Source organism: Lemur catta, chromosome 8, assembly GCF_020740605.2.
Source record: "Lemur catta isolate mLemCat1 chromosome 8, mLemCat1.pri, whole genome shotgun sequence".
NCBI classification, from domain to species: domain Eukaryota; kingdom Metazoa; phylum Chordata; class Mammalia; order Primates; family Lemuridae; genus Lemur; species Lemur catta.
This window is the reverse complement of record NC_059135.1, coordinates 24,710,683-24,738,031: the sequence shown is the minus strand read 5'-3', so window position 1 is coordinate 24,738,031 and position 27,349 is coordinate 24,710,683. Positions and strand designations below refer to the sequence as shown.

General features: G+C 35.3%; 1 protein-coding gene across 1 annotated transcript in view; it reads left to right on the top strand.

Annotated features, from left to right (window-relative positions):
• Nucleotides 1–4,777: 4,777 nt before the first annotated feature.
• LOC123643289 (gamma-crystallin F-like) overlaps nt 4,778–27,349 on the top strand; it is a 130,177-nt gene continuing 107,605 nt past the window's right edge. The window contains exons 1-3 of the mRNA XM_045558751.1: nt 4,778–4,819; nt 7,808–7,889; nt 10,603–10,650. The gene's annotated coding sequence lies outside the window, so the exon portion shown is untranslated. The remainder of the gene's footprint in view (nt 4,820–7,807; nt 7,890–10,602; nt 10,651–27,349) is intronic.

Genomic DNA, 27,349 nt, shown 5'->3' with positions numbered 1-27,349 from the left:
ACCAAAAAGCAACAGAGTAGAGGAAAAAGGGTAGAAAGGCATGGGTCCAGCTGGTCGAATAGCTCTTGATTAGCACATGGAATTCTCTTATCTCTAAATAATGGTGATGTAGCACTGTGAATAATCTAGGCAGATATTAGTGTATTCTCAGTGATCTCCTAATGCTGGTGTAGCCACTGCCGGAAATCATTTTAACAACTCAGCAATTTAAATCTCCGGGTGTCAAAGTGCTCCATGATAGCATTCATGTTTCTAAGCAACTATTTCTATAGCAGTGTATCATGAACCTATGATTAAATAAATTAGCTCTCTCTACATATGAAGGTTGAGTAATATCCTTTTGGAAATTTTGAAATTCATAAAAAAATTTGCATCCTAATTCTCATTTTGAAATTTCATTGGTTTTATTCAGTTTGTATTTAAGATATTAAAAATTCAGGTGTGTTACACAAAGAAGGAAAATACACGAATTTCAATGGAAAATACTAATGAAAGGATGAGAAGTGAGACGACTGGCTGTGTGATGAGAGAAAAATGTTTTGACCCCATCTGCAGATGGCACAATTATAGTCCAGGCAGAAAGTAGAGAATGTTTGACCAGCTTGTCCTCAGGTGTGGAGACATGGTTATAATAAGTCACCCATCTTCATCTCTTTCTTAGGAAAGTTTGGAAGAGAAAGCTCTGAGGTTTATTCAGCTAATAATGGTGTATGTAAGAGCTGACAATGAAATGAAGGATGAAGAAAAAAGAGATGATTAACTACTAGTTAATCCTACTAACTAGCAGGATTGCAAACTAGTGGCTTGCAAGAGTTGCTATTTTTGAAGAAAGGGTTCATGAAGCAGTAAGTTGAATTGAACTCCAAATCAGTATCAGGAATATTGCTAAAGAAAAATTGTTAAAGAAAAAATGGTAGAGAGGCATGAGTCCAGGTGGCTGAATGGCTCTTGATTACCACATAGAATGCTCTCATCTCTAAATGATGATAATGTAGTAGTATATGAATAATATTGGCTGATATTAGTGTATTTTCAAAATCTCTGCATGCTGCTATAGGCACTACCAGAAATTGCCTCATTAGTAACAGCTTAGCAATTAATGCTCAGTGGTTATGGTTCAGCAGTAGTTTAATAAAGTGCTCAGTGCTTCCAAATAAAGTTTCCTAATAACCTCAGCGTACAAATGAGAGAAACTTTGAAGAAACAAATCAGAAGAGCAAAATAGCCTGCCATTCTTTTGTTTCAGGGTAATAAAAACATCAAAGAAAGAACTGTAAAAATAAATAAATCCAATAATCTCTGAGTAGAATTAAGCCATATCTAAAATAATGTAGTAATGCATTTTTAAGAGATCATGTATGTGTGGTGTTGTCTATGTGTAGAATGGATGCCATATAACATTAGTTGCCTGTTTCTTTAGGAAACAGCACATGAGACTAGCAGAAGGAAATGTTTTAGACATTTGGTCTTGCCTAACTTCTATAATCACTGGGAATCAATGAGCTGGCAGGATGGGAAAACAATGGAAGATTGGGAAATTGAAGTACCATTCCATAGAACTTTGAAACATTCAGTACAAATGGATTTACATAGATAAGAATTATTCACTTTTCTCTCTGTGCCCAATCCTGAGCCCCAAGTGGATCCAATACTCCAGACAAAGAAAGCAATGAAAGCACAAGGTGGCCTGGATTGCTCTGCCCACTCACCCAGGGCCCTGGGAGAATGAGAGAATCTGTCTCTTCCTACACTAGGGATTCTGCCCTCCAGGGCTTTCATCCCAGTAATGATGCTGAAGAGGAGAGATTGAGACAAGGAGGTTCTGTAAACTGCCTTATTATTTAACACTGACTCCAAGCAAAGTCCATGGAAGAAAACCCAGAAGCTCCAAGGAAAAACACCCCAGAAGCTCTCTCAAACACCCCAACTCAAGTTACCCTTTCTGTACATTAATCATAATATTTCCCTTCAGAATCTCATTTTGCCTGCAGAAACAAACACCTCAAAAACTCCTCAGATCTTTTCCCAAGCTTGAATTTTGATATCAGGTGTGGTCCTATCTCTAATTACTACTTCCTGTGCATGGAATTTTTCTATGTATAATTTAGAAATTCATTCTTTGAAGCGGTTAACGGGAAATAGAAAATGCACAAGGCAGCCTCGACTAAGACATTCAGCCCTACCTGGACCTACCAAAATCTTGGCAGCCTTTGTCCTTGGGATTAAAAGAGTGAAAATCATTTCATATTCCTTCTAGTTTTCTTCTCCATTTCTCTTCTTCCTTCTCTTCCTCCTCTTTGTCCTCCTCTTCCTCCTCTTCCTCCTTTTTCTTCTTTTTTTTCCTACCCTGACTCCTCTCATTTGTCTTTGGGTTATTCATTTCTCAGTCTCTCCTATCTGTCACCCGCTTCAGCTTCACCTACTGAGTGATTTAGGCAGATTGCTTTCTAGTGTAAAGGGAGCAATAACATAGGTTATAGGCTGCAATCTTGACAAATTCTGAAATCATCAAAAGATTTTTTTTTAAAGTGGAGGAAGTTGAGCAGAAGAAATGTGTTACTGGATGGGAAATGTCAGAGGCAGGCTAGAGGGGGAAAAAGTATGAAGAGGGTAGATACAGGCAGAATAGTTGGGTTTCAAGATGAGCAGAGAGCCCTTGGAAGTCAGCTTCAGACAATATTTTCCATTCAACCTAGCCACCTGACTAAATTAATATGGGTGGAATACTTTGTTTCCATGTCTTAGTCAGCTCCAGCTGCTGTGGCACAATGGCAAAATTTCATAGACTGTGTGGCTAAAATAACAAATATATGAGGTATACCATGGAGTACTACTCAGCCATAAAAAGATGAATTAACAACAATCTGGATGGAACTAGAGACCATTCTTCCAGGTGAAGTATTTCAAGAATGGAAAAACAAACACCACATGCACTCACTATTAAATTGGAACTAACTGATGAGCACACAAGTGCACAGAAGGAAGTAAAACTCAGTGGAAAGCAACTGGCAGGGTGAGGGTAGGGGAATAAACCAAACTAATGGGCACTTTGAACACTATTTGGGTGACAAGCACACCTATAGCCAGGACTCAAGCATTACAAAAATGGCCCTGTTCTTTTCAATGTCATCACTGTGCTTCTTCAAGAACGCTGGCTGAGGAAAAGACCAGGGAATGGCAGATTTGGAGAAGAGCCAGAAATTAAATTTCACTGAATAAAATTTATTTGATCTGTACACACCATAATGAGAATGCTATTGAAAATAGTAAAGTCAACTGCAATTTTGCAGTATTGCTTTTATTACATGGGTAAAAATCGAAGGGAGAAGTGAAGACTTAGAAAAAGATGTCAAGTAGAAGTTATTCCTTTGGTTATTATGGGAATATACATATGATTTAACTAACTAAATTCACAGGGGACCATTTATACTATACTCACTGGAAAATGACATGGGGACATTCAAGAACAGAATCCAAATACCACGTAATTTTAATTCTAAGGAATGGTCTGTAATACACAATAAGAAAAGAAAACCATGGGTTGTTAAAGTTCAAGTCTCTGATTTTGCAGATTTTCTGTTTTTGTATATGGTTAACCATAACAACTGCTCAACTCCACACCTAAGAAAATCACGTTCCCAAGTTTTACTCTATTCCAATACCTTAGATTGCTTTCACTCCAGAATTTTCTTGAAGAGTGCAAGCACTTTTAATAGCTAAGGCAAGACAGGAAATAACTTGGCATCTTTTTTTCTTTTTGGCACAGAGATTATTATAGAAGTCCAAACAAACTGAGCAATGTTAACCCAAACTTATTGAGATGTTTAATTCTCTTTACTTGTTTTTAATGTTAAGCCTACCAGTAATGAGAATACAATGATGAAAATAGTTTATATACTACGATTTGTCCAGAGAAGGCAGCACTGTAACATATTTTTTTAATTTGGAAATCCAAAATTAGTTGTGATGTTCTCTTATAAACAAAGATGTAATTCCACCCCTTTAAAATACTATAACTGATCTTTTCCACAAAATCATTTATACCGTTTTAACTTTCTTTTGCATGAAATTACACTATGGGATAAGCAAAAAACCTCACAAGATTGTCTGTGAGATTTAAAAAAAACACCGTTTCTCAGCATATATGCTCTCTTGTCAGCGACGATGAAGAATTAAGAATCACATGCCTTAAGTGCTACTCCACCAAGAAATTAAAACGAATGGTGATTATTTTTGAAGTGGCATGCTCCACAATAAATACATTCCTACATAATGTTGTTCAGTTGTGATCATTTACAGGCTAAAAATCTATCTTAATTATAAAAAGTAAGTCATTATAAAAAAGACACAGGCATTTCCACACAGATTTTCCCATCTATGAAAATATATAGACACTGGCCTGTTCTCATCATTGAGGCAAATTATTATGATAAAATAACAAGTGCAGGAAAAGAACTTAAATAAAACAAAACAAAAAAGCATCATGTGAGAATGACTTACAAAATGAAAATTCTCCGCAAAGCATGGAAGTATTTATTCTTCAGCATTTGCTGTAAGTTTTGATTTTCCATAGCTGAGACACTATATAATCAACTTTAACCAAAGTTAAAAATAAAATTATCCAAATCACTTATTTATAATTTTACATATAATAAGAACTTTAAAAATTCCTTCATGTTTTTTCTAGGGGGAAAATCACTCCTGTATTGATAAGTCACAAGGACTACAAGAACTTGAAAACTAATTTATACCTGAGAAGTAAGAGATCCGCCTAAAATTTAGTCAAGCTGAGGGAAACATTAGGCTGTCTTGGTCACTGGTAAGATGCTTATTTACTCGTTGGACTCAAATTACTATTGGATGCTTGGGATCAAATTATTATTGGATCCTGCATACTCTAATCTGTGGGGTTTTTTTCCAGACACCAACACTTTGGTAGCCTTTTGTAAAGCATTTAGATCCCTGTATCTTTTAAAATGGATTATCATTTTTGAGGAATTTTTATGGTAATGGCATTTTACTGGCATACACATTAGCCCTTTCTTTCAGCCATTTTTTGTTCCCCCTCCTTCACATCCCTGTTCCCATTCTATATGTTTTCTGCCCATTTGTCTCTCATGATTCTGTCTTAAAGGAAAATGATTAAAACCATATCCATGCTCCTCCCACTGACAAACGAATTGCAGGTTTAATTTATGGTTAGTGTTCTTAGGCCAAAACCTTGACCAGATTTTTTGGAGGCAATTCACAAGAACACATTCTTTACTGCACATATTTAGAACAGCTATTATTTATGTCTTATGTTAATATCATGATTTTTCAATAATTTAATTCCATAACCTTTGAATTTTTGAAATCTAAATAAAGACTGATTATCCAATCATTATACTTTTGTATTTTGTAGATCATAGCTAAAAATGGCAGAAATTATAAAAACAATTATGAGGCCATCTGTCTTCCAATTAGGAACTACAAATTACAGACTAATTGCATGAACTTAGTCATGGTGCTTTGAAAGAAAACAGTCAAATTATGTTTGTCATGAAAAAAATAATAAAATAAAAGATCATTTGGCTCACATTCCAAAGTGACTTATCAGTGTTAGGGGATAATTAAAGGAAGCATGAAGAAAAAGGCATCATTTGCATATTAACTTTTTAGAAAAATTACAACTAATATATGGTGAAAATTGAGGATAATCCAAGAGTAAATCAATGCTTCATAAATTTTAAATATTTTAATATGCAAAGTATTAATATTAGTTGCTCAGCAAAGAAAAATATCTTTTAAAGGTCTGTAGGCTAAATTTCAAGAACCAATAAACCATTTAAGGGTCTTTTAAAGATAAGAATTTTTTTATAGAATGTCTTTTGTTCTTTTCAGTAGATGCTCAGTAGTGGGATTGCTGGATCAAATGGTAGGTCTACTTGTAGCTCTTTGAGGTATCTCCATATTACTTTCCACAGAGGTTGCAGTAGTTTGCAGTCCCACCAGCAGGGTATGAGTGTTTCTATCTCTCTGCATCCATGTCAACATTTATTGTTTTTGGACTTTTTGATAAAGGCCATTCTCATTGGAGATAAGTGATATCTTATTATGGTTTTGATTTGCATTTCCCTGATGATTAGAGATACTGAACATTTTTTCATGTGTTTATTAGCAGTTAGTCTATCTTCTTTTGAAAAGTTTCTGTTCATGTCCTTTGCCCACTTTTTGATAGGGTTGTTTGATTTTTTCTTGCTGATTTTTCTGAGTTCTATATAGATGCTAGTTATCAGCCCTTTATCAGATGTGTAACATGCAAATATTTTCTCCCATTCTGTAGGTTGTCTGTTTGCTCTCATGATAGTTTCCTTGGCTGTGCAGAAGCTTTTTAATTTGTTCAGGTCCCATGTGTTTATTTTTGTTGTTGCTGTGATTGCCTTTGAGGTCTTCTTCATAAATTCTTTGCCTAGACCAATGTCTATAAGGGTTTTTCCAACATTTTCTTCTGGAATTCTTATGATTTCATGCCTTAAGTTTAAGTCTATTATCCACTGTGAGTTGATTTTTGTGAGAGGTGAAAGGTGTGGATCCTGTTTTCGTCTTCTACATGTGGCTATCCAATTTTCCCAGCACCATTTATTGAATAAGGATTCTTTTCCCCAGTGTTTGTTTTTATCTGCTTTGTCAAAGATAGATGACTGTATGAGGTGCCCTGAGGGAGCTGGGAGCCTGGTGCCCTGTACCCTGTCCACAAGAGGCTCACCACTCACTGGTGGCAGCTGTCTCTGGGCTGGTGTTGGAAGGTCTCTCCAACTGCTCAGGAGCCCACCAGTAACCTGAGATGCAAGGGAGGGGACATTTAACCGCTCCACCTACCCTTGTCACTGGTCTCCAAGCCTCTCGGGGGCCTTTCTCCTTCTAGTTCTCTTCCGCAACTTCTTCCTGTGGACTCTCCTGTAGTTTCAGGCACCCTTCCTTCCGACCCTCATCTGATCTATATTTGTCTGACCTGTTTATTTTTTTTTCACTTTCTTCTAAAATCTGTCTTTCTTGCAGAGACAGTCTGGTTGGCGGTTTTTCTCATCTGCCATTTTGCCCCTCCCCCTGACACAAGTTTGAAGTAAGTTTTTAAAGTTACTTCTGAGTACTGGAAAGTACATTGTTGAATACAACTCTGGACCATACGATTTAAGAAGGGAAAACATGTGGAATAGCTTTGAAAATGGGTCATTGAGTTGCATATATTGTTTGTCAATGATATTCTAGTCAAATTTCTAAATTTTACCAAAATCTTATGACTTCCTATTTGATTGTTGCTCTTCTCTTGTCACTTGAGGAAACATATTTTATTAATAAATTTACATATTTTTTTATTTATCTGAGAAGAAAAATAGAAGAAAGAAAAGAGAAAAGGAAGATAGGAAAATATTGGAGACTAAAAGAGAAGGATTGAGTTAAGCCTTTCAAAAGAAAAAAACACACAGAATAGAGATTTTTCTTGTTTCTTAGCAGGATTCCTTCTCTCTTCTTCAGCATCAGTTTCTTACAGTGAGATAACATGAAAATTTTCAGGATTCTGCTTTCGTTTGCCATTTTCTACTAGCGCTGCACTGGTTGCTCTTTTTAACAAGACTTTGTAGGGAAGAAATGCACAACAGAAGTAGATCTGTAAACTATGGGAATGACTTATATAAGACTAAGGGACAGGGGAACACAGAAGAAGGGAAACCATAGACCAAAAGGCTGCACCAGCATTCCAAATCACACTTTGAGAAATAAAAGCAATTCATTCTCATTCTAGGCTGCTTTTTTTCCTCTGCAGATACATGTTTTGCATGAGGACCAAGGAATCAAGAAAGAATTGGAGAGCCAGCTTTCCAGGGGACAAGAGGAAAGTGTTGGGGGTAATGGAAATGTTCTGAATCTTGATTGTGTCAATAGTTACAAGATTATATGCATTTGTCAAAATTCTTAGAACTGTATAATAAAAAGCTAAATTTTATTCTTAAAAAAAGAATAGGAGAGTAGCAACAGGACATTCTTCCCTGATGGTGGCTGCACAACATACTTAAGCTAAGTGATCTCGTGGCTGGGACTGCAGGTATCTGAGTGTTTCACTGGCCACTTCAGGTGACCAGCTATTTCTAAGGTGTTTGAAGGGCATTTGTGTCCTATAATAAGGGGAAAAAACCCCAAACAAGTGAACTAAAAGAGTCTGTATGTCAAAGAATATTATTGTTCACAATATATCCATGTGTCATATGTCTATATGCAATTGCCAGTTGATCTGAAACTGAGTGGGTTCTTGTGACTCATCTTAACATGGAATACAAGTGAAAATAATGTTATCATTTCTGGTGTAAGGAAATGTAAAGTGAGCTTGTTTCATCCATGTTTTTTCTCTTGCCCACATGGATGGGGGAAAGCCTGTAAGATGATTGGACTGGATGAAGAAAACTGCCTGTGTCTCTAAATTCCTTCTTTTAACCTATCATCCTGGGAGGGGATAACAAAGTCAGGTCCATAAAAGTCTTCGGGTTCAAAAAAGTGATTTTGAAAAAAATCACTTTCTCTGTGTGCCTTTCTTATCTTAAGGTATAATGATCTTTTCAGAGAAAAGTGCTGTATAATTAAGAAGTATATTGATAATAAATCATAAAAGAGTAGATTGATTTTTAAACTTTAGAGAATGACTGAGAAACATATTGTGTTCCTTTTCTGCAGAAATAAATAGAAAGGATTGTAAATCTCATTTTTCCTAGGACTAAGAAGAGCTTCTGCCTCTTGTTCACTCAAGCCATTTCTCTGGCAAGAAAGCATATCCAAGAATACATAGGCAGGAGCTGTGGAGCTCTGAAGCAGGCTTCTCTCCTGCAGGGTTCTCAAAAAAGCCATTCCCTAGGCAACACGGTGGTTGCAGAGAAGGGGAGCCACTGTGGCTTATGTCCAGAAGAAATGAGCAAGGCCACAATACTTTCCAAATGATCCGTAAAATTGAGCATTTTCAGATTTCATTCAACAGGGTCTCCCCAGCCAGAAGCACTGAAAGCCAATTATGTTATAAAGCTAACGTACAGAGCTGTTGAGAATTAGAGATGAAGAGCATCTAAAAATGGAATTGCTCAGACTGTTCCTGTGCATTAATGGGAGTTATGTTTGCCTTTTTCGTGGCTATGTTAATTAAATCAATTTTTGTTATTTTTGATTAGAGTTAAAAGTCTTTCACTAATGCAAATCAAGTGGTTCCAGATTTACATAAATAAGATAAAAATCAGGCAAATAATTTCCTTTTTAATGATTCATATTTTGCTCATGATTACAATATGTTTTGCAAAATGACTGAGAAAACATTTTGCTTAATTTCAAGTGGTAAATATTGTCCCAATGGTAGAATTAACTGTACAATAATTCAGAACACGTGAGTTCTGCTATTGAGCAATATTACACTCCGCAGATACAATAAAGTGGCTTTTTAAAGGAGTAAAAAATAACACCGTCGTAAAATAGTATCAAAAGCTATAACTATATTGATACAGTAAATCTTTTACCATGGCTCAACTTTTATAGAGAATCTTTTTTTTAAAAAAATGTTTGCTTTATGGTCTGAAAATGTTTTCTCTTTACCTCATTTTCTGCCCTTGAATATTTATTCTGTCTTTCATTTTCTTTCCAGGTTCTCACTTATTAAGGGAAGTTCTTTCCTTAAGTACATAAGGGCAAAGACAGAATACCACAGTTGTTTTTTTTTTCCTAAGATGAGAGGGTCCAACTGTCCATAGTTCTATACCTACTTTCATGTGATAGAAGGAATAAACCTCTTCAAAAGCCAGATAGCGGCCAGGCGAGGTGGCTCACGCCTGTAATCCTAGCACTCTGGGAGGCAGAGGAGGGTGGATCGCTCAAGGTCAGGAGTTCGAGACCAGCCTGAGCAAGAGTGAGACCCCGTCTCTACTAAAAATAGAAAGAAATTTTATGGACAGCTAAAAATCTATGTAGAAAAAATTAGCCGGGCATGGTGGCGCACGCCTGTAGTCCCAGCTATTCGGGAGGCTGAGGCAGGAGGATTGCTTGAGCCCAGGAGTCTGAGGTTGCTGTGAGCTAGGCTGACGCTACGGCACTCACTCTAGACCAGGCAACAAAGTGAGACTTTGTCTCAAAAAAAAAAAAAAAAGAAAAGAAAAGAAAAAAAAAAAGCCAGACAGCAATAAAACACAATATACTAAATTTCCTTCTGAATTTCTGAGAGAAACACAGAATGACATTGATAACAACTGCAGCTATCATCACGATTTTTCTTCTAGGAGCTAAAAATGTTTGGCTCTGTGCATAGGGAGGAAAGAGGAGGAATGTGGAAGAAATCATGACCAGTGGAATTGATTTTATCAATTTGAAATATGTAGCTAATAGAACACATACTGGAGAATCAAAACCTGAAGAAATAGATGATTAGAATTTTCCACAAATGAAGAGACATGAGTCCAAAATTGAAAGTTCAATCCAAGTTCAATCTAATTACAAATTCTCATTTATTTATCTCCCATGTATGTGTCCCTATAAATAGGCACAGTTTAATTTTCTCCTTTCTAATATATATGCCACTTATTTCTTTTTTCTTAGGTCTTATTGCCCTGGCAAGAACATTGAGCACCATGCTGAATCAGACTGGTGAGTGCACATCCTTGACATGTTCCCGATTGTAGGAGGAAAGCATTGCAGTCAGCCTTTTGCTAGCTACTTCTAGCATTGCTAGCTATAGCCCTTTGGAGATGCTCTTTATCAAGTTGAGAAAGTGCCCCATTATTTTTATCTCTCAGAAAGTTTCTGTCATGAATAGGTGTTGAATTTTGTTTAATGAGTATTTTTTTTGGTATAACTGATATGATCATAATTTTTCTTCTTTACTCTGTCAATATGATGTATTACATTGATTGATTTCTGCTTATTGAACCATACTTACATCTTTTCAGTAAACCCCACCATGTCATCATGTATAATTATTTATATATATATTCCAAATTCTATTTCCTAATACATTGTAAGAACTTTTATGTTTATATTTATGAGGAATATTAGCTTGTAGTTTTCTTTGTTGTACTATCTTTGTCTGGTTTTGATATTCAGGTAATACTATTAATAGCTTCATAAAATGAATTGACTTTTATTCTGTTCTATTTTCTGGAAGAGATTTTGTAGAATTGATGTTAATTTTTAAAATGTTTCCTAGAATGGTCTAGTGAAACTATGTGGACCTCAAGATTTTTGGGGGAGGTGGAGGAGTTTTTTAAAATTATGAATTAAAATTCCTCAATAGTTATAAGTCTATTTAAATTATTTTCTGCTGACTTAGTTTTGGTAGTTTGTGTTTTTCAAAGAATTGATCCATTTTGTGTAAGTTGTCAATTATATGTAAAAAGGTGTTTGTACTATTCCCTTATTATCCTTTTGATGTCTGCAGGATCTATAGGGACATTCCCTGTTTATTCCCAACACTAGTAATTTGTGTCTTGCCTCTTTTTTCTTTGGCAGTCCTATAGAGATTCATCAATGATATCAATCTTTTCAGAGTTGGATCTTTGTTTCACTAATTTTCTGGTTCTATTTTTCTGTTTATATTATTACTGATTTTTGTTTTTATTTTATTCTGCTTGCTTTGGGTTTATTTTGCTCTTCATTTTCTAGGTTCTTGAACTGAGAGCTTATTGACTTGAGACTGTCCCTCTCGACACTGCTTTAGCTGTGTCATATAAATTTTAATATTCTCCATATTCATTTGTATTCAGTTCTATGTCTTGTTTTAAAATTTCCCTTGAGACTTCCTCTTTGACCCATGGATTATCTTAAAGTGTGTTGTCAATTTTCACGTATTTGAAGATTTTCCAGTTAATTCCTGATATTGATTACTAGTTTGATTCTATTGTGCTCAGAGAATGGACTCTTTTTTTTTTTTTTCCTTTCTTGGTAGTGTGTCTTTTTTTTATTTCAGAATATTATAAAACTCTTTATAATTTAAATTCTTTTAAATTTGTTGAGGTTTGTTTTATGTACCACACTATGGTCTATATTAGTATATGTTCTCTGGGCACTTTAAAAAATGCATAATCTTCAGTGGTTAAATGAGTGTCTATAAATGCCAATTATATCCTGGTGGTTGATGGTGTTTGTTGTTAAGTTCTTTTCTTTTTTGAGATAGATATTTTATTTTATTTTTTGGTATTATAGATTGAATTGTGTTCCCCCAAATTCATATACAGAAACCCTAATCCCCAATGTGATGGTATTTGGACATGGGGCCTTTTGGGAATAATTAGGTTTAAATGAGGTCATGAGGAAGGGGACCTCTTCATGGGATTGGTTCTGTTATAGGAAGAAGCACCAAACAGCTTACTCTCTCGTCCTGGCATATGAGGAAACAGCAAGAAGGTAGCCAGCTACAAGTCAGGAAGTAGCGGCTCACCAGAACCTCACCTTGAAAACACCCTGATCTTAGACTTTCAGCTTCCAGGATAGTGGGGAAAAATAATTTTGGTGTGTTAGCCACCTAATCTGTGGTATTTTGCTATGGCAGTATAAGTTAAGACAATTCGATTATAATTTGATATGCATTTTCACCAACTCAGATCGTGTATTTCATTTTTTCTCACTGCACTAAGCTGCTTTCTGGTCCATTACCTGGACCGCCTGAGGTGTGGCTCCATCACACAGGGACAGTGCTGGGTGTGTCTGGTGAAGGAGGGGAGAGGACAAGGAAAGAGAAGATGGACTTCCAAAGATTAAAAGTCCTTTGGCACAATGATCCATGAGTCCAAGAAAAGTCATCAGAGAGAATTGAACTGTGGCCTTTTAAGTCATTCTTTTCAGATGCAAATGAGGTCTGTCTAACAAAGTTATTATTTTTTGGCTGTACTAAACTAAAAGGCATTCTGAAAAGTTATATAGGTCACTCACTAGGCCATCACAACATAGAAACATGAAAATAAGCTTCAACTATTAAATCCATCTTCCTTTTTATTTTACCTTTTGCAAATTCTTCATCTCTGATTTTTGGCTGACCAGAAAGAATGTGATGTTTTCTGATTTCTACATAAACATGGTGAAACTAAAAGCACTTTTCAGTACCCTGAAAGGGAATTTCACAGGAATGTTTACTGACCTTTCAGATAATGAGGCTACTTGAGCAGGAAGAACTGAGAGTATCTTTAGGATAAATAAAAAGAATCCCCACATGCAAAATGGTCTGTCCCGTCTCATTTCTGATAGAAAGGAAGTCATCTCCCGGGTAGAGAAATACTTAGATAAGAAAGATGGTGGTATGTCAACATGCATTTTGGGCGAGGCAAAACCGCCTAATCTTTTAAAATTACAACTTTTAGGTTTCTATATATACTTGAATTTCCAAACACAATTATTTTTATAACTATAAAGTATCTCCAACTATAAATGAACAAATATTAACTAAGAGATCACACAAAGATCTCTCAAACTCAATTGAACTATTGGTTGCTACAATAGTTGCCTGTAGGCAGCACATGTCATCAGGGTCAAATACATTAACAGTCTTCAAGAGCTGATATTTGCATAGGTTTTTCAGGTTCTTAATTATCAATTTAGAGCAGGGAAGAGGATGAACAGGCTGACGTGTTCAGATGGGCAGGGTATAAAAGGAAACACGTTTTAAGTTGGATTCTGTAGAAGGAAAAGAATCACTACATCTAAGTGCCTATTCCTGTTATAAGTGAACATGACACATACCTTTTCTTGTTTAGTGCCTGTTTGAATATTGTCCCTGCTGCACACAAACAAAAGCAGTATCATGAAAGATTTAATAGTGAATAATCAATTAGTTAAAACTTCACAAGGGGCATAGGAGTCCCTCCAGAATATTTTGCTTAAAGATGGGTAATTTAAATTTTAACTTTGCCATTGTACACATACCATGAAACACTATGCAGCAATTACAAAGCACATTTTTTGGAGAATATTCGATACGTGAGAAAGTGCCTGCAGCAGAGGTACAGGGCTCACTAATCACTCTATCTGCTTTTCTGCCTTCCAAGACCTCTTGCAGGAGCCACATGGCTAGCTCTGTATAATAAAACATGAACAGAACTTACTTGTATCATTTCCAGACTAAGGCAGTGAAAAAATAAAAACACTCTCCCCCCCCCCCCACCTTCTTTGCCACTTTCACTGATGAGGAGGCTAAAAGGTGATGGCGATTTCATTAGCTTGGTTCCTGGCATGGTACAGGTAGAGTGAGTGAGAAATAACTTCCATGGCATGGCACAGACAGGTTAGGCACCTCGCCTAAGGTCAGAGTTAGAAAGCCGCTGCAGCCTCCTGCGAGCTCTCCCTCATCTCATTCCAGTTCTTATTGGCATTACTTCATTTCACACTCAGGAGTGTTCCAGGCCCCAGGCATTCTTCTAAGTTGATGGTGAGACTATAAACCAATTCACCTTTCTGAAAAACACATGGCAGTTTGTATGGGAGCCTTATAAAATGTTTATACTTTTAGGCTTAGTTCTTTTTTTAGGAATTTACTCTAAGGAAATAATTAGAAAATAATAATAATGATCTTATTATTTTTATAGCTATATGTATACTGCACTTATAAAGTATCAGGCACTACAGTAAGCACCAGAAGCGAATGAACTAATTCACTATTCACAGCAGGCATATGGGGCAGATTACATTATTACCCTATATAAAGAAAAGAAAATTGGAGGCACGGAGAAATTAAATAAACTGCACAACAAAAAAATGCATACAGTTATCAAGTGGCAGAACTGAGATGTAAGCCCTCGTATTTATAATTTCAAAGCCTGCGTGTGCTCTTTCCTATTCCATCATGGTACTGCTATAAAATCCATGATTATGATACTCAATTCAGTATGGTGAGCACACAGTATGTGGTAATAAGAATTAATCACCAAAATACATTCTGTGTGAAATTCTACACTATAATCAGGATTCTAAGAGAAGTAACTATAATACCTCATAGAGGAAAATAAACACACTGAGAGATATTTTGTTTTGAGTGAACAACATGCGTACAGGCTCTGCTTCAAAGTCAAATTCTGCTCATATATCCCTAAATAATGTATGCAGATGCTACCCTTTTAATATATGGCTATTTTTCTATATCATTTTAATGTTTTACTTGAATATTAATGTTATTTTAAAGAGAAATGTAGCATCCCTGACAAAATGAAATAAATTTGGTCTCATCAATCAAGTTTAAACAAATTTAAAGCTGAAATCCTTTCAAAAGTTGTTTGTGGTGGGTCAGGGACTCTAATGCATCTAAAGTTCAAGTTTTTCAGAGATAGCAAGAACATGGAGTCTTTTATTGCGTTTCTTACAAGAAGAAATATCATATATAATGAAAAATAAAATTAATAAAACATTAGACAGGGAATACTGTAGAAAATATGCAAAGAATGAAGTTGTTTGATTTAAGCAATATCATACAAAATGAAAATTCCATACCCTTGCCCTTCAGGGGCTTACCACATAATTAGTGTCTTTTTACTAAACTACATCTTTCATTGTTTGTTCTTTACTTTCATTTCTGCAAAGCTCAATTTTACAGAGTTTTTAAAATCAGTGTTACAGCATTTAGATCCTTGAACTCCAAATTTTTTAGAGGTGTGTCTGAGTGGTACTGAACATCTAGAACAAGGGAAATGGGAGCAGTAATGTTACTGAAGAATTTAAGTTCTCATAGAGATTTTCACCTAGTTCAAGTATGGCTTTACGTTATGCTTCTAATTATCTACATTTCTCAAAATCTTTCACAAAACCCTAGTTCCGCATAGTGGTTTCAAGATGATTTTGGGGAAAAAGAAATTTCACCTGTGGTAATTTAAAAATTCCTTTACTGAGAAGCCTTCTCAAACCCTTTAAGTGTATTTTCACTCCATAAGAATGAGGCCTAGAATGTGACGTTCATCCAAATACTGATTACAGACCTTTTTCCTTGTGAATCACGTCACTGGGCTCTCTCCCCATCATACACACAGGGAAATGCTAATCTATGTTTTTTTCCATCCAAGCCATTTGCTTTTCTGTATAAAACATAGTGGGTCTTATTTTGAATCTATATTCTGTGATCTGTCTTATGTCCCAGACTGAGAGTCCTAATTCCTCATGTTAGCTTTCCATTCTGTCTCAGTGGTCCTCAGTGAAAAACTCGCGAACCCAATAAATTTTGCAGCTCCTGTGTATGGGTTCAACAATCACAGTGGAAACACCCTCCTTATCCTCCTCAGTAAAGGAATTCTGTGTGAGTTTGGTTGGTAAAGGGCAGGTTGTGAGCTGGTGGTGGAAAATAGCTTACCCCATTCCCAACATCCCCTGGAGACAGATGTCTCTCTCAGTCCTCAGAAACGGAGAGGAAAAGCTCTAACCCATGCTTTTTTTTCTGAATCTGTGCAGCCTCCGATGACTGTTTCTCCCAGTTCCAGCTAAACTCACAGACTCAATAGCTCTATTTTCAGTTTCACGTTGCAGTTAGTTTTTTTGTTTGTAGAGATGGAAATCTTGCTCACGAAATTGCCACACAACAGAGCTGACATTTCTAAGATTTGAGAGAATTCAAGCTAGAAAGTTATTTCTCTGATGAGAACATTAGAGGGATGGGGGAAGGAGTGAAGAACAGTCAACGAAAAAATGTGAAGTGCCACAGTATTCACTTTACTGAGAATTCCAGCTGGCAGCAAACACCAGCACTTTAGAGTTCGGTAGTACCTTTGCATAAATTGGATCAACACCTCCTGTTTACTTACTCCTTGTTTAAATTATGGTGACAAAGAATTATTTAAGGCTTCAACATTAGTCACCAATCACTCCTTTGCCACACACACCATCACCATGATCTCTCTCTCTCTCTTTCTCATATACCTTATGATAAGAAAATTCAGAACCACTGAGTAGCAGAACAGGTATCTTTGACCACCACTGCTTCATGGGAAGTCAATGAGAATCTTAGAGACAACCTTTTGGATTATACAATACATAAGATGGTAATTCAACTTGTTTCAGGAATCCAACTTGTGTGTATGTAGGTTTTTTTTTCTTGAGACCATCTGTTTCAATACTAATTAATATCAAAACCCCAAGAAGAAACTTTTCTACTTTAGCCTAAACTACACTTTGTCTCATGGACTTATAAGATGTATGCATAAAGTGTAACAAATCACCAAAATCTGATGTATTCTCTTCAAATACATGCATATTCTTGGATTTTTTAGCAAATACTATTTTGATATTTGAATTCAAATGCAAAGTTGGTATTATATCAAATGCTGGACTGGCATTAGGTCATAACACTCTCAGGCCTAACAGATTTGATTTTAAAAATATGGATATTGCCATGAAATTTCTTACAGAGTGAAGAAATCAGATGCTATCCTTGCTTTCTTTCATTGCCATTGTAAGTGCTAAGCCCCTATACGCCATGTGAAGCCAAGCAAAGGCTCCAAACTTCTACATAACTCCGCTACTGCCACAGCATATGAATTTTTCCTGGGTCAAACTCTGAAATGTGGCAGAACACCAACCCAGAACGATTGTAGGTTTCCCTCACCCACACTAACTAGTAAAGGGCAAGGTTTATTCAGCCTTGTTTTCTCTGCAACCAAGAGCCCTGGTGGCATTAGATACACTGCATGCATGACGCTGGCATGAAAGGACCCAGCCAATTTCTAAAATTCCAATAATTACAACAGGATATTCAAGCGTGAAGAGGGAGTTCATACCATAGAACAAAATAAAATAGAAAATGGAAGTGCTCTGCTGAACTAAAAAAGCCTCATAAAGGCTTTTTTTTGTCATTTATTTTTTTTCCCTTTACTTACAGTTCAGAGAGCCATACTAATGACATCTGCTTTGGGAGACTGCTTATTAGTGAAATGAAACCTCCTGTCATCTGGAAAGATGACCATACATGGGAACTCTGACACAAACAGATTCTGTTCACACTGCAGTATTTCAATCATCGAGATGGTGTGGAGATGCACGCAAGAGCTATTCTTTCTCACTAATTGGTTATGACTTTTATTTTTTTTAAAAGGAGATAAAGATATCCATCTATTAGATGAAAATCAAAATAAACTCCAACAAACTTGATTCTAGCAAATATTTACTAATGGACCTTTATTTCGTGTGTAAAAAATTTGTCACCAAACGATGAGACCAAATATTAATAAATCTATTTTATTCTTCTGTTAGGAAACAATAAGCCATGGGAAATAATACCATTCAGAAATGATCTCATACACGATCAATACATGTTATTTTACTTTGACTGGTGTCTATGAAAATATGCCTAGCAACTCTGCAAAGATACTGTCAGTATGTGTACTCCTTAAATGTTTCAACCAAGGCCAGCTACTAGATTTACTCTCCAGAGATGCTAAAAATTTGAAATTAATATAGAAAATGGCAGGCGATCTCTTAAGCTTCCTCAAAGTTCAGAGGTTAAGAAAGGGTGTGGTCTAAATCATGTCAGAACTTTGCCCTCCAGTGAAGAAAGGGCAACTATAACCCAAAAGACTAATCTAAACAGGGAAAATTGTACAGTAATATATTGCAAATTAGATTTATAGTATTACTAGTTTAACATTTTATGGAGAATCAGACAGCCTGGGCTGTTTTTTTTCCAGTATATCATTCTTTCACTTTGAGTGAGAATGCGTTGTTTTTCTACAACAAATTCCTAGAACCCTGGAGACCTTGCAGAGGTCAAAAATCTACCACCTGGAGCAAGAGAACTCTGCTAATGAAATACCTTGGCAACACCAAGAGGCCTGTGGGAAGGTGGCACTCATGTGCCCAAGGTGTATAAGTACTGCAATATGTGGTACCAGCAAACGTTTGGCTGTGGAGCATTGGTTTGTTCTCTAACTTATGCATCTTGCCTAAGATCAGCTGACAATGTAAAGCTCTGAAAGGGACAGTTAATGCACTTTGTTGAGGAATAAATCCAGGTTTTATGGGTATAGAACTTTATGCACTCTGGGGAAATTCCCTTAAGAAACAGGACCTAAAATCACAAGTGCAGAATCAGATACAAAATGAACATTTATTTATAATGAAGAAATAATACAAATTAAATATTTTAAGACGATGATGTATGCCATAAATGTCACAAAATCTGAAAAAATATGATATTCTTATTAATTAACTGCCTTAGTCTATAATACCTTCTTTCTCTTCATCTTTTAGTTGCATATTTCTTATACTTTTGTAATATGTCAGTGATTTCATATTATCATTTTCCAATGGAAAGAGAGAAAGAAAATTCTGTCTTTAGCATGGCAGTTTTGTCTTGTTCCTTGCTCATCTCCAGCCTTGTTTCTTTTCAACTACCCACATACTTCCAGGTCTGGGTGCCATAAGACATACTCAAATTGTAAGATGACCGCTGGCCCTGTACCTTCATGTCCCCAGGTGAGTTGGCACAGATGATGCAAAATTTTACTGGAAGGCTTTCCTGCATCAAGACTGCCAGCATTAAGTTCACTATATATGGAAGGAACAAACCACCTAAATATATCTCACCTAATCCAAACTAAATATAATCACAAATCTCCTTTCCCTTTGGTGGAATGTCAGAAAGCCTGTGACTACTCCAAGCAACATACACAAGGTTTTAACCAGTCGCAGATAAAAAATAACATGTTAGAAAATTTTACAGAAACATATGACCAAATGAACACTTCATTAGTTTTATTAACTTCATGCTGAGTGTGCGTGCCTTGGTGCCTCCACATTTTGTTTTTGTCTTTTTGAATTATGATTCTGTTAGGAGTATTTTACCAATACAGAACTTCAATGCCTTTACTTTTTCATGCTTTTTCTCTTTTTTTCTTCTTGAAGTTTTATTTTTTTTTTCTAATTTAGAGAGCAAATACATGGTGAGTACATGTGGTGCTCAAAAAAAAAAAAAAAGCAAATACATGCCTTTTTAAAAAAATTTTAAAAATAAGGAAAATATAGTCTATCAGCAAAGATGATCATTTTTATCATTGAAGAATGATTCACTTGTACATTTTCATAATTACCTTAGGAAAAAAATTACGTTTTTCACTTCTGTCAAAATCAGCTGCTAAACATGTTACTATTTTCAATAGAATTTTTGCTATAATAAATTGCCTAGAGATTCGAAGAGGAAAAGCTGTCTCAGTTTCTCTCATTTAACCCAGGAAAAACTAATACAATTTGAAGCATTTGGCTAGGGTTAATTTGAATAGTTCTAAATATTATGAGTTAAATTTTTCCTTTAGATGAGAAGAAACCTGGTTAATTCAAAAAATTTTAAGGGGTTAATTTTCACTCTTCTGCCTTTTAATAGTGTAAAATGGTGGCTAATACTTCATCCCTTATGAGTTCAGCTCCATAATTGATGATTTCCAGAGCGTGACCTTATACTCTCAGGGTTGAGAAGGTACCCAGAAGTTAGAAGGAGGGAGGGAGGCCAGATTAGATTGTGCTGCAACATGTGGCTTAAAATCATGCAACAAACATCCTACCCCACCTGAAAAGAATATAGATGTCTCAAACACCTGCTGAAAGACAACTCCATTTGATTGAGAAGGAGGGGAAGAAGAGGAAAGCAACAAGGACATTAAACGTTGTCCTGCTCTCCATATACGTACAATTAAACTACTTAGTTGTGCCTTCAATTATTCAGATGTTTTGATGGATTATTTTTCAGAGAATGTTAACTGGTATGATTTTAACAGACTCTGCTTTGTGTTAAAGAAACTGAGCTATCATTTGACAATTTTGAGGCATTTTTAAAAGGCTTTGATCTTGCGACCAATCCCATAAAAGCCCATCTTAAATCTTAAGGAAGTAAGCTAAAAGAAAGTTAATTACAACTTTAATGAAGCTTATTAAAAATCTTTACTAACTTAGATATCTCAAGTTTATATGGCCTTTATGTGACTTATGCAAACTCTATAGTTCATTGATATTTATTGTCTAGTCATTCTCTGTGGATATTTAGAAAATGACATCAACCTTGGAACAAGATTATATTTTATAAGTGAAGATAAAATTGTTGCATCTTTCTTTTGTAGTGCATTGGTTGTTTATTTATTACTGATTGCATACATTTTCAAGAAAGCAACCATCATGTGATTATGGTGAAAAATATGACCTCTTTAAAATTGGTTTTCTGTGTTTTTGTTGAGGTTTCTGTAAACACATTGTGATTAACTAAGGACAGTGGGTATAGCTGTAAGCATTCCTGGTAAGGCAATGCTCTGGTTGCTCAAAACCATTTCTTGCATCATCATTATAGGTTTGTGAGTACAAAGTAAATACATATATATGCACACAAATATTATATATGCAGTATGTATAAAATGAAATATAAAACTAAAGAAGTCATATCTTCGATTTTGTCAAACAGAAAATTGTTTCTGTAATCTTAATGTAATAAACACTAGGTGGAACTGGCTCTCATCCCCGACAAAAACAAAAACAAAAAACCTCACAGAATAATGACTCAAAAAATAAGAGGTAAATTTAATAATTGATAATAGATAAAGCAAAAGAAAAAATATGACTCTAATTTTCTGTACAAATGAAAAAAGGGCCTGCTATTATTCACCAGCCATCACTATCTTTTTATTTGTCAACTGAAATAACACAGCCCAAGCTATGTTCTCCATAGTGGTATATGTATGACTAGGAATAATATCGGCCAGTTACCATTTCATAAAGATCTTCTAGAGAAAAACTGTTTTAAAAAAGTTTTTTTAAGAAGTAAAGGAGTTAGGCAAGAGGTCGTTTGCTTATCAGTTTTTCAGTTTCCAGAGAGGTAAGGTGAGTCTGAGGGTGGTATAGAGCTGCCTCCGGGATTTTTTCTGGGATACACAGGTAAAACCAACCAAAAAGAAGCATATATACTGGTATCCTTGTGGAACACTGGCAGGCAAGGTTGTATTGCTGTGGTGTCCCTATGGCTCTGGGGTTATGTGTGTAAATAGTTATAATATATATGATTTTCATTTCAGGATAGTAAAGAAAATGATGACACCACTTATTTATTATTAAAGAGGACATTGTGTCTAATGGGTTGAGAATTACTAAGATATAACATGCAATATAGGGCAATAATTTCAGCAGAAGTTCAATAAAAAACCCAGACATGATATTTTAGTAGGCTGTTGAAAAATAAAGAGTATCCAGCATTAGAAAAATTGTGTTTCATCTCTGAGCCAGTAGGTGGCACTTGTGGATGAGATTCGGCCACACCCTGCGTGAATAGTCAGTAAATGCAGTAAATTTATGAAGAAGACCCCAAAGGCACTCACAGCAACAATGAAAATAAATAAATGGGACCTGATCAAATTAAAAAGCTTCTGCACATCCAAGGAAATGATCATGAGAGCAAACAGACAACCTACAGAATAAGAGAAAATATTCACATGCTACACATTGATAAAGGGCTGATAACTAGAATCTATATAGAACTCAGGAAAATCAGCAAGAAAAAATCAAACAACCCCATTAAAAAGTGGACAAAGGACATGAACAGAAACTTTTCAAAGGAAGACAGAGTAATGGCCAACAAACATATGAAAAAATGCTCAACATCTCTAATCATTAGGGAAATACAAATCTACTTATGATATGAATGCTACTTTGTATGTATGTTATGCACTTAAACCATTTTTAAGATGCCCATCATAGTGCATTTGAGATTGCAAAGCACCGATCTGACTTGGGTGTAAATGCTTCCACCATATTTATTAAACATTATAAAAGCTAACAAGTAACTTTGAAACTTTAAGAATAACACATAATTTTCCATGTGGCATGGTTATTCATGTGTTAATCTTTTCCAGTTTGCTAATATTAAAACTGGAGCAGCTTTCTGATAATGTGTGACTGAAAAAAAAGAGAAGTTAAACAATGAACATAGTTGGCTGTAAAGAAAGAGGAACTTTCCTCCTCATTTTTCTTATTTCTGTCATACAAGGAAACAGAAAATGGGTGTATGACAAGGTTTCCCATCTAGAGGATTCTAAATGTGCTACTTAAGAGTAATGGGGCCAGGCACGGTGGCTCATTCCTATCATTGTAGCACTATGGGAGGCTAAGGTGGGAGGATCGCTTGAGGTCAGGAGTTTGAGACCAGCCTGAGCAAAAGCAAGACCCCATCACTACAGAAAAATAGAAACTTTAGCTGGGCTTGGTGGTCTGACCTTCTTGTCCCAGCTACTCAGGAGGCTGAGGCGGGAGGATGGCTTGAGCCCAGGAGTTTGAAATTGCAGTGAGCTATGATGACATCACTGCATTCTGGCTGGGGGACAGAGTAAGACCCTGTCTCCAAAAAGAAAACCAACCAAACAACAACAACAACAACAATAAAAGAATCACTGTGAGGAAGTAAGAAGCATGTAGAAGAGAGGCAAGAACTATAGCAAAGACTGAAGCCCCAGGTATCAAACATTCTCCAAATAGGTTTTTATCTTTCTCTTCTTTCCTCTTTCTCCTTTCGTTTTAAATTAGGTTCGTTCCTCTCCTTCTTCCTTCATAAACACCTGTAGAGATAGGGATGGATATTTTGGCCTGCTCTTCTCCATAATAAAAAACCATTCCATCCAATATTTCCATCATTTCAAAGGTTTTAGTAATTATTTTTTATATATTTGAGCAGTAAGTTAAAGGTTATGTGATATTAATTATGTTTGTTCAAGTGAAATCCCTATAAAAAAATTCTGTCTGTGGGAATAGCCCAATATTCAAAGTACAAAAAGTAGAAAGAATAAAAGCTTCAAGGAAGCTTTAAGATTTTCTAAATCTATCCAAAATCCATGAATAAAATTAACCTTTAGATAAAAACTAAAAATTCATTTGAAATTGATTTTAAAAAGGATGCCCTATTAATTTTTACAATCTTAGTCTTACAATAATCTTAATGATATAGATTCACATTTCACCTAAAATAGTTGCCTCTGTTGAGAATGTTGAACTATCTGACTAATAGCACAGAAAAAAATTAAAACCACTAAAAGTCTTAACAGTGGAAACTTATCACGATATTGAGCCTGAAAGAAAACCTCCTCTCCTACTTGGGCTATATAAATTATTGAATATTTTCTGCAGAAGATGAGGATGCTCTCACAGTGAGATCCTTACTGTCAATGATGCTCATTGTTCTTATCTCTCATTCATTCCACACAAAAGATGGAAGCTCCAAAGAACATGGGACCATTATCAGACTCCAAGTTCCTTGAGGACAGCACAAATACTTGTATCCTCAATACCAGCCACATCCCTAGCACTAAGTAGTGCTCAAAATAATTTTAATGAAGGGTAATAGTAGTAATAATTCATATTACTTTATGAATTCAGGTAGATTTTGATAAGACTTAAAGTATCTCCAAACCAGTTAGAGGCACATATAACATAGCAGCAGTCAACACAATTGATCATTTCTCCTAGAAGTGGCTTCTTTCGCTTGATTTCCAGAACATCATTTCTCCTTGTTTTCTTCCCCTCTCCATTCTTTATTCATGCTCCCATCTCTCTTGCTGGTTGCTTTTGCCTCTCTGATCTTTCAACACTGAAGTATCCCAGGGCTTAGTCTTTGCATCTGGTATTTTTCCATCTATCTTTCCTCCTTTGATCATCACATCCAGCGTCATAGCTTTTAAATGTCATTAATATGCTCATAATTCTCAAATATATATCTCCAGATTGATTTTCTGCCATGAATTTCAAATTTATCATGCTACATATCTGGCATCTCTACTAAATGTCTAATGGACATCTTAAAAATAACATGTCCAAAGCTAAGTTTCCTTTGCCATTCCCCCACCACACACCCATTTTAGCTGTAGTTGTTTCTGAATGATGAAATTTTTTGATTAAGTTTTCGGTACTCATCTATATGTTCCCAATTTTTATAATAGGCTTGTGTGATTTTGAAAATAAGACCCACACACATATATACACATAAATAAATATATGCACCTTTTTGGAAAGAAGACTTTCATCATAAAAATAAATAATTTATGATTTACATTGAAAGATGAAGTTTGTACATATAAAATAAAAATTTTATATAAAACTACACAATTTTATATGTTTAACTTATTTTCTTCTTTTATTTACTTTTTAAAATTAGACAGGATTTTGGGTTATTGGAGAAAAGGAGAAGAAAGGGAGAGAATAGAGGAAAGTATAAAAACAGAGATAAATTATGGTATAGTAAGAAGCTGGAGAGGAAAAAGAAAGATTAACAGTGTCAGGAAGAAAATAGGTGAATCATGAAGCCTGATTATCCCATCTGTTTTACTTGGTTTGTATAATGATTTTGAAAAAGAGATGACAAACACTAAAGGAGTTACATATAGGTGGGATTTTTTAAATATAAAAACACTTTGGTTCTTAGATAAGCCTATATGAGGTGTTAGAGTTAAAAGACACTGGGAAAGACAGTTGTCCATGTCAAGTGGCCAATGTCAAGCCATCACACAATATCATGCAGCACACACATTTTAACTCTAGTGAGATGTCAGCATGTATCTCTCCGTGTGTGACAGCAGGACTGATTTGCTCTCACACAAAGCTTTTGTCACTTTGTTCTTCAAATAAGTGATTCGTTAATTGGTTCAATGAGTATGCCTTGAGTTTTTCTTCTTCCCAGACATTGTTTGAGGGACTTAGGATAGATCAGTGAAAAACAACAACAGAACAAAATATCTCCCTTATGGAGCCTACATTCTACTTAGGCATGGGGATGAGTTAGGGGGAACAAACTATAAACAACCTGTATAACAATGTCAACTATATGATATTTTTATGATGATAAAAATAAAGAATTTTCAGACTTGAGCCTATAAGATTCGTTTTTCCATAACTTAAGTCTAATTTGGGGTAGAAATATCTATTTATTTATGTCAAACTGAGATAATGAATAAAGCAGCAAATATAGAGGAAGTGATCAATAATTTCAATCTTAGATCAGACCAGGATTCACATGGGTAAGATATATTCTCTATTATCAATGAACATTTGTTACAAAAATAATTTGATAGTTATTTTCTGAATATTTACATGCTATTAGTATTTCAATATTTACCTGTCATCAAATGGTAAAATAAATTAATATGTATTCTAGTATTATATAATTATCAAGTATTATTATAAAGTTACATCAGGTCCAAATCCTCCAGAGCAGTTGTGTTTGTGCCTCACCTAATTAGCTAGTTTTCCTCTCTCAATTTCCATTTCTTTCTCACATATTTAATTGATCTTCATTCCTGAAAAGTGTTTCTTTGGGTTCCACAATTCCATGCATTTTACAAAATAGGGGTAGGGAAGGAAAAAAGTCATTGATTATCCTTGCTTCTGTGTCAATGAATGTCTAAACCAACTTTTGTATCCCTTTTATGTCTGGTAAAGAGATCTTATAAAACTTCCACTAGACGAATCTTAATTTGGCAGAGAGGACTGTGCTTCTAGAGGTAATACCATTCCCAGTAAAGGGCTTGGATATTTGAAACCAGCACCCAGAAAGGCAATGTTGCTAAGAGACCAAGTTCTAGATCTGAGAGTATAAAATCTGTCTTTTCTCTTATCTAACTACTAATTAAGGGGTCCATGTGTAAGCTGCTTGCATGTTCTGTATCTCTATTTATTTATAATGAGGTCTTCTTATCAGCCTCACAATTAAATGATTGAATTTAAGAACCAGTTGGAGGACAAGGAATAAAATAAAGTGACTAGCTGGAAAAAGGTCGTGTTTAATTAACATCTATAAAAAACCCAAGCTCTTTATGTCTTAGCAATGAGGAAAAAATACAGATATGCTTCTTTGCATTTTAATAAAATTTCTGTCTTGGTACTTTAAGTCACTAAATCTCTACTCAGTTTTATTTACTTGTCTAACACTTTCTGTACCATGATCACCAAGGTATTCATACATACCTCAATATTCCTCCTTTGTAAACAAAGGCCTTGCATTAAATTCCTGTTTGAGATTCATTCTAAGAAAAAGTCTATCTCTAGAAATGAATGTGTCTGCTATTTTTGCCACAAATAAAATGTATACAGTTCATTATGTTTCTCCTATTTGTAGTAACTGTCAGAAAGCTTGGACTTAAATTCAGCACCAAATACTTTAAATCTCCTCAACCCACTTACATTTTGATTCATTTATTTGAGCTCTGGTCTGCTTTTGCTTTAAATATTATCTTCTTTCACACTATATTTCACTTTCTAAGTCATCTCTAATTATTTTAAAATGAGATGATATAAATCATTGGAAAAAATTACTGGAAGGAGCTGGAAAATTTTCTTACAAAAAATCACTCTTTTTTCCCCATATATCATAAAA